Below are 8531 nucleotides of genomic sequence, written 5' to 3'. Positions count from 1 at the left end.
GAATCTCAGCCTGCTCTCTCCTGCTACATTATATACGGTCTCTTCTTTTAGGTTTTGAGGCTTTCAGGCTGCCTGGAGGGTGAGCATTGTGTTTTTTCCCTTTGGTGCCTTAATGAATTTGGTAGGTTCCAGAAATGTCTTTAAAATACAAAAACATAAAAAAAATAAGTTATTCATTTTTGGAGCCATTCAGCAGTTTAGCAAGTAGGGAGTCGTTTTGTGACAGTGTTAATGATTTATGGCTATAAGCCCCAAGCAACTCTTTTTTTTTTTTTTTCTTTCCTCTACCTCAGTCATGCACCAGTTTTAGATTAGTGTGGTCTTTGAGAAGAGAGCTCAAAATCTCGCACATGAGTCATAGAATCTTCCGAGAATGTACTTTGTACAGCACCAGGTCTTTGCTACTGAGCTGGCTTTCTTATTTGAAGCCATGTCTCTTTCTCAAACATCCCCTCCCCACACACACACACACACACACAAAAACCATCCATCACTCCAGAGCTGCACCTCTGTTCCAAGCCCTCCAGCCCCCACCTCTCTCTGTATACACACTCAGCTACTGTAACTCATCTGTGCATCGCAGGTCCTTTCTTCTTCCCGGGACCCAAGGGCAGGGCGGCACAGAACAGAGGAGACCGGGAGAGGAGGGAGACAGGAGGAGAGGTGGGGGTCGTAGTGGTTGTTTGGGTGGTTGTGCCTGTGCCTCCTGCTCCTGCAATCAAAGCATTTTTGACCAGTGGCCTCCTCACCTTGTCATGCTTTTATGGCTCATGCCTCTCTCAGTAGGACAGCACCTCATGATGAGAGCATGTGGGAGGGAGAGACGGAGAGAAAGTGGGTGGGGGCTGGAAAAGAATGGGGGAGGGGAAATGGAATGGCTAGGGCATGGGAAAAGTATAACAGGCAAAATTCAAAGCATCTGATTATCATCTGTTGCATGAAAAATACTGTAGAGAATCATGACAAAATGCTATCTAATAACAAACCACATGTGGAAAACAATCAAGATATACGGATTCTAAAAGGTCTGGCTGCTTTTCATACAAAATCTTATTTCAATTTATGGGTTGCTAATAGCCTAGTGGGAAACACACTTGCCTATGAACCAGACAACCACATAGTCAGAGGTTCAAACCCCACTTACTACCATTATATGCCTGAGCAAGACATTTAAACCTGAGTTGCTCCAGGGGGACTGTCCCTATGACTGTAACTACTGATTGTAAGTTACTCTTGACAAGGGTGTCTGATAAATCCCATACATGTAAAAAAAAATTAATAATTAATTCAGCGCCCTCCAATTAATCTTAGTGGGCTGAATGGCCTCCTCTTGCTCATAACTCTCTTAAAAGTATTTATACCAAGCTCAATAAAATATAATATGTAAACACGTAGGCTGAACTATAAGATTCACATTTCAAAATATATTCCAAAATGAACGGGGAAATGGCTTTCAATTTGAAATGGCAATACATTTCACCCTTCATCATTATCCAGCATACTCATTCAGCTATATAGTCAGATATAATGTCTTTCTATATCAACTGGATAAAACGTGTTCCCCTCATTTTGGTGATCTGGCTGTAAAAGTACGACAAACCCCTTTTTAGTTGTAAAAATGTCAACCACACCCTTGGCTCGAGCTTCACTGTTTATTTATTAAGACAATGGAAGATGTCAACTGCCAAGCTGTGGATTCAGCAGCCTTTTTATCAGGACCCAGAGAGACACTGTAGCTCAGCCACAAGTCCCCAATTAGCGCATTGCCTCAACAGCCATAAAACAGTTACAGATTCATTTAAGGGGCTGTTAAATTTGGTCCCATTAGAAGGTAATTAGGACACATCACGTCATGAATTTGGCTCCTCTCTAGTAGTGCTGTCCAACATTATAATGTCAATTATTAATGTAATGTTAAATCACCATTCTTTGGACATACCTGATAATTGGCTGGCCATTTGGATAATGTCAAGATGCCATTATGTTGTAATGTCATTTAATGTCAAGAAGAAGTGATCATTTCAATGTGAAATTCATATCATGATAGTACTTTTCTGTCCTACTTACAATTGCCATCCAGCTCATTTCATTGTATTTGCAACAGAGCTAAGCTGATTTGAGAAAACGGGCCACAATGTTGCATGGCAGAATTTTAAATGAAAGTGATGTGATTGTCATTGTGAACCACTGCAGCATGCCACAAAACAAAATGTGTCCTCTGCATTTAAGTCATCACCCTTTGGTGAGTAGTGGGTAGCCATGAAAGGCTCGCAGGAAGCAGTGTGTGGGGACGGTACTTGGCGGTACAGAATTTGAACCCATGATTCCAATTATGGGTCCGCTTCCTTACCTGCCACGCCATCACTGTCCCACTTTTTTAGCACAGCAAAAGTCAATTTTTAGTGATTAATGGGAGAGCTCATCTAGAGGGCTTGGTTTGTGGGGCTGTTTGGAGAGAAAGCCCCGCCTAAGCTCTTCTGCAAATAGGACCAGGCGAGATCAAAGCTGCACCAGCAAGTGGGGGGTCCAGTGGGGAGTTTCAGAGACATAGCTGCTCCATGCAGGGGGGGGGATGAGGGTTTGTGTGGTCTTCCTGAAGGCCTCCTCTATCGCTTTGATTCAGCTAGACTTGATCATACTCCTGAACAATAGCACCTGACTCAGGGTTGGTGCTCTCACATGAAACTCAGACATAAAAAAACATAGGCAGTCATTTTTACTTAAGTGTATAACACCAGTTATCCAATCATGACTCCTGGAATGTTGAAATGTTTGAGGGAGAACCTTGCCTGACCCCTGGAGAACATACAGAAACAGGCAAACAAACAAACAGAGCAGAGGGACGGATACTTCCCTGCTGAGAAGCACTTCCAGCACAACAGTAATAATCAACCAACCTCTGCAGCCTTGCTCAATTGTTCCTCAGTGGTAGCTTTACTGGGATGTGACTTGAACTTGCAGCCTTCCAATTGCTTCCCTAATCATTAATCTACCATACTCAGCACTGACTACAGTGGTTTCAGATCTGAAAAGACTAATATTTCCCAGACAATGGTTAGTGGCCAGGATGGTTTTGATTCATGAAGGATCTCAAGGCAGGGAGTACGGCAGCCAACAATGTTCCAGATGCTGTTACAAACTATAAAGTTATGGATGATATGGGGGTGCTCACATTTGATGTTCAAGAATCTTTCTGACAATATTATACACAATTCCATACAACACTACTGAACCCTCCTTAACGGCTCTCTCCTATCACTGATCAACTAATACCTCCACATTCCTCAACCCTAACTACCAACCCTGCTCTACCATTACTCCTTCCAACCAAGACATAATTTAAGGTGACTATCCAAACTAAAACAATTTTATTTTAATAGATTGATAGATTAAAAAAATACAATATAAACGGATTGTGGCTGATCTTATTTTGGTGTAGCCTTGCATTTTTCAGCTGGGATTACCAGCTCATTTCTCAGTAGAGCTTCTATTAACCGTCTCCGAGCTGGTGGTTTGAGGAACTATCATTAGAGTGGGGGACCCATAAGACATTTACATAATACATAACATATGAAATTCTGGAAATCACAACCTATCAAGGCCTAATGATTTAGTAATGTCTGAAGTAATGTCTGTAAAGTAACAAGCAACATATTCTGAACTGACAATGATTTTCCCTTTCAACATCGGCATTTAATTTGTTCCAAGCAGATGACTATAAAATCACTAAAAACAGCAAGTAACTGAGCCAAAACCAGTCATTTCCAGGGCAGTATGGCCCCCTCTAGCGGCGAAGAAATACATGGACCACAGAACATTTTCTGCGCAGTTCTGATACACACACACACACACACACACACACACATACACACACACAGACACACATATTTACATTTAATGCATTTGGCAGACTCCCTTATCCAGAGCAATTTACAATTTACAACGTGCTCTTAGGTTACCATCAATGAAGTGATCAATTCTGGTTCACTAGGACCCCCAACTATGAGTACAATCTTTTATTCGCTCTGTTTCTATACATAAGTCAGACAATAAGAAGGTTACAAGTTAATCTAACTATTTTCTAAAGAGGAAGGTCTTGAGCTGCTGTGTGAAAGTGCTCAGTGACTGAGCTGTTCTGACCTCAAGCGGAAGTTCATTCCACCACCGAAGGGCCAAGACGGAGAAGAGTCTAGATAAACGTCTTCCTTTTACCTTCAGAGATGGAGGGACCAGTACTGGAGGCTCGGAGTATACGAGGTGCAGTGCGAGGTGTAATAAGGGATGTGAGGTAGGATGGTGCTACTCCATGTTTGGCTTTGTAGGCCAGCATCAGTATTTTGAATCTGATGCGTGCAGCTACTGGGAGCCAGTGGAGGGAACGTAGCAGCAGGCTGGTTCCCACACACACACACAGAATCATAAAACATATTCAGAATGATATATTAACATATTATATTATAAATTATTTTGACAATACTATGAATGAAATGTGATTTATTTGCCCCCTCCCTTTTAGACTGAGACTTCAGCCCAGCAGCAGCAGTAAGTAGGCACACAGATGAGCTCGCATTCACGGTTATATCACGCATATATTGTGTGATAGAATTTAGAGTACACAATGACGCTGAAGTTAGCTCCTTATTCACAGCTCCTTATCTGAATGGTCTGTTCCGCCTTAAATACTGCAGGCTGCAATATATCAATGCCCACGTTCATCATAGATCTACATATACATGAGCATGTATACAAGTTCCCAGGTCAATTTTACAGTGAAAAATGTTTTGGGCCAGAAAGGTATTCGTTGATACCTTTTCTACACATCATATTTTACCCTCAACAAGTGACTTTTTAGTTGTGCAAAGCTTTTAAACTAGTTTTTTTTGTAAAAGAATGCCATTCATCAACCCAATGTCAATCCAATTCACAGTTCCTATGTAAAATATTTGGTGATTACAGTGTTGGGCTAGACAGATAGACTTGATACTATTTCTAATAGTTCAGCATTTTGACTGGACACAGAGATCATCACCATATACAGATTTAAAACGTTCTTCATTTCTGAAACCGATTTTCTGGCTCTAAGCCTGGCTGAGTTACACCCCCTACAGGCGCAATACAGGCATTACTGCCAGAAGGGCCGTATTTAAGGTGGAACTGACAATTGGAATAAGGAGCTACATCAGTGTGTAGTTTTACTTTGTGAGCTGGTTATTAGATGCCGCTCCAGCCAGTCAGAGAATATCGCTATCTTTGTCTCTCTCTATGTGAATCCCTGGGAAGTTACACACTCTTTGTAGAGCACAATCTACATCATCAGGTAACACACACTGTGATACACTCAGATATACACGTTACTGTCTTGTGTGCATGCTCTTGTTTGATTGCTCTATAGATTCCAGGATATTCAATTTTATTCAATTTGCAGGCACCAGGGAGGCATTATTATTATGCAGGAGAGTCCTGGAAAGTGAAGTGATTGTCATTGTGATCCACAGCAAGCACAGCACACGGTGCACGCTACGAAACATGTCTTCTGTATTTAACCCATCACCCTTAGTGAGCAGTGGGCAGCCATGAGAGGCGCTGATGTTTGTCACATATGCATGCATACTACTGAAAACTCCCACTCATACACATACATGTCAAATGAACTCACACACACACAAAAGTGTGTGTTTAGAAGGCTAAAGGGAGAAGAGCTGGGTCAGTGTTCTTATGTTTGGAGGATAGTAAACGGGATGCTCTCATAACACAAGGAACTCAAATACTGCAGCTTATAGTAGTTTTTTTATACAACACTTTTATTGTTACCTACTTACCTTTATGCATTTACACAGTTTGGGTGTTCTTTATAATCATATGGTAGTAACTTCAAAAGTTTTCAGTGTGACCGCTGCACAGTTATGTTTCTGAGACAGTGAACTCACTTTTTATTTGACAATTGAAGCACCATGCATATAATATCTGAAGATTTACTTTAAGTATTTATGTTGCAACATAGTATATGTATATATATGAAAAGCATAACTCGGGAACCTGCTGTTGCTTTGTCTCTTGATTCAAAATTATACTCAGCTTTGTTCCAAAAGTAAAAGTACCAACAGGTAAAGAGCCAATTAAACACAATTACAAACTAGCCTGAAGTAAAGAATAATACTGCAATTTACAGGTAAAGTGAATGCTATAAAATTAGATTTTATAACACTTTTTTTTATGTAGGATTGATAAGCTATGTAAGACAGTAACATAGAGGAGCAATGATTTCTAAACTGCATGCTTCACTAAAATTTAAATTTGGTTGATGATCAGACACATTTAAGTGACAGAGAAGAAAAAATGAAATCAGGAATGGAACAAACACTTTTTTTACAAGGTTGCTGTATTGACACTGCGTTTGATCCAGTGTGACATCTACCACCGGTGATTCCATGCACAGTACATCAACACAAAGAACATCCTGACAGTGTTCCACTGTGCTGCATGCCAAATTTAAACAAAGATTTGTTAAAAACATTAAATTCTGTTCCCTTCTTGTATTACATGGGACAAGAGTTTGACTGCAGCAGACTTGAGTTTAGCAGGAGATCCCTGGTGGGGGGGATATACGGCTCACCATTAAGAGTCATAAATATGCTAGTTTCAGATATAAGAGAATCAAAGGTTTCCTGAAATGGTTTGGTGTGTGCATGTTACATTTCTATCCTACTTACAGCACACGCCAAAAAATGTGACCTCTTGTCCCTGGTTCCTAGCTCCACCTTCATAATGAACTGGAACCGTGATAATAAAGTCAGCTAATTTGTTTGCATGACCAAGAGTTCACTGGCGTGAGCAGCTCGCGCTAGTTTGCTTCTGATACGAGTTATTGACTGTAAGTGATCGTCACATTAGCTCTTACAAAAGAGCCAAACCTAAACGCTGGGTATGCGCGCAACCAGTCGGAAAAGCGGTCCGGATATGACACAGCCTCTTCGCCATCGCTGACCGCGGGTTTACGTTGCGTTGGTGTGCGGAAGTCCCGCCTCAAACCGACACGTGTAGTGGTCCGCAGCCAGGTGCTCTTGGCTAGAAACGCGAATTATACACAATTCCACGTTTTTATAGCGGAGTCATATACCTTGATAAAAATAATCAGTACTCCTTTTTTTATTGCTGTCACAGTACACAAACACTCAGTAATCAATTCATCTAACAATTAATGTATAATATTTTTTTTACATAACAGCATAATCTCAGACTACTTTAGATCACAGACGATTACCGCCTTATTTAACGACGGAGCCGTTCTATACAAAAATAATACTACACGATAATTAGCCTGTTCTTATCCTGCCTTGTTATTATCCAGGAGGGCTCATTATTTTAACGAGGTTTAACAGAGAAATTCAACACACACAAACCGTTTCAGCTACCTTCTTTCATCCTCTAATACCTGTAATTACAACATTTACAATTCTAATCGTGTTCACAATATCTGACAGCGCCTGTCAAAAAATATGACCGCTTGTCCATGGTTCTTGTTCCTGATAAGATGTCATTATGCTATTAATTATATTACCAAGTGCTTCCTGCCATGGTAAAATTCGCTGTCGCTCTTCTGATCCCGTGGGCGGGACCAGCTGGGCACCCGGCCAATGACAATGCGCTCTGCACGGTCCTCATTATAATATTAGCTCACATGTATTCCTCACGTACTATGTATTTCTCACGCATCTACATACAAACCTCGCACACACACCACATTTTTTCACGCATCTACATGCAACGTCTCCCTAGCCTCATGATGTTGTTCTGAGACAATGCGTTCCACTCTTCCACAAGTACTACACGCAGTTGTGCCAGGTATTATAGGGTGGTAGTAGCCTAGTGGGTAACACACTCGCCTATAAACCAAAAGACCAGGGTTCGAATCCCACTTACTACCATTGTGTCCCTGAGCAAGACACTTAACCCTAAGTTGGACCAGGGAGACTGTCCCTGTTACTACTGATTGTAAGATAAGGGCGTCTGATAAATGCTGTAAATGTAGGTCACGTGGGGGTGGGGTTGGATCATTGAGTCTCTGCTTCAACTGGTCCCAGACCTGCTCTATGGGGTTCAGGTCAGGGGACATTGATGGCCATACCTTATGAGGCGCATTATCATGAACAGAATGTTAGGGGTGTGCTGGTGGAATTGGGGGATGATGGTGTGTTCTATGATGTCTGTGAGGTAAGAACGTGTACAATAACTGGTGATGCCTGCCCAGACTGTTACACCTCTTCCACCAAAGCAAACCCTGGGGACCATGCTGACCTCAGTGTATCGCTCACCTCGCCTTCTCCAACAACACTCATCAGTGAACAGGATGGTAAACCACTGCTGCATTGTCCAGGTCACATGGTCTTGTGCCAACTGCAAACGTTCACAGCTGTGTCTTGGTGTCAGTGGAGTCACCTGCAACGGTCATCTGGCATTCAAACCAAAGCGGTGGAGTCGGTTGCGAATTGTTTGCTGGAAACCCTAGTTCCCCTCGCATCTTGTAAACAGGC

The sequence above is a fragment of the Denticeps clupeoides genome, chromosome 1, assembly GCF_900700375.1.
Source record: "Denticeps clupeoides chromosome 1, fDenClu1.1, whole genome shotgun sequence".
Classification (NCBI taxonomy): domain Eukaryota; kingdom Metazoa; phylum Chordata; class Actinopteri; order Clupeiformes; family Denticipitidae; genus Denticeps; species Denticeps clupeoides.
Note: the sequence above shows the minus strand (reverse complement) of the source record.